Raw genomic sequence first — 569 nt, forward strand, 5'->3', positions numbered from 1 at the left:
CGCGGCATCCGTTCAGAATGCCAAGTAATTCCAATACTTACGTAAACATTATTAGCATGTTCTGTTAAACATTACCTAGGGGGGGGGGATCGTGTGGAGGATCACGATAAACTTTGGTAATAAAAAAAAAAGTGACCGCAGTTATACTTTAAAACTGGCATCCCTAAAACCGAAACTTCAAACTGTACACCAAGAGTAAGTAATGGCAAGAAAGACAGCAAGTTGAATGATCGCCGCAGCACAAGCGACCAGAAATCAATAGTACCCAACGTACCTTCGACAAATTACGATCTAAGTCTTTGCAACGGATGTGTACGTATGAGGCGGAACACAAAGGAAAACCTCAAGCACACCGAGATGACCTTGGCCGACCCCTCCCCAACCGTGCCATGACCCTTAGGGGCCATAAAAATCTAGGGGACTTGGCAAAATAAGTTCCCCCGACACGATACAAGCGAAACTTCCGTCAAGACCTAAACAGCGGCGTCCGCCCTGATTGAATGATCGTTGGGATTTGTTTTAAACAAATTAAACTTTCCCGGCGAGAAACGTCCGTCCACACACTCCCG

This window comes from Penaeus monodon, chromosome 30 (assembly GCF_015228065.2).
Source record: "Penaeus monodon isolate SGIC_2016 chromosome 30, NSTDA_Pmon_1, whole genome shotgun sequence".
NCBI lineage: Eukaryota > Metazoa > Arthropoda > Malacostraca > Decapoda > Penaeidae > Penaeus > Penaeus monodon.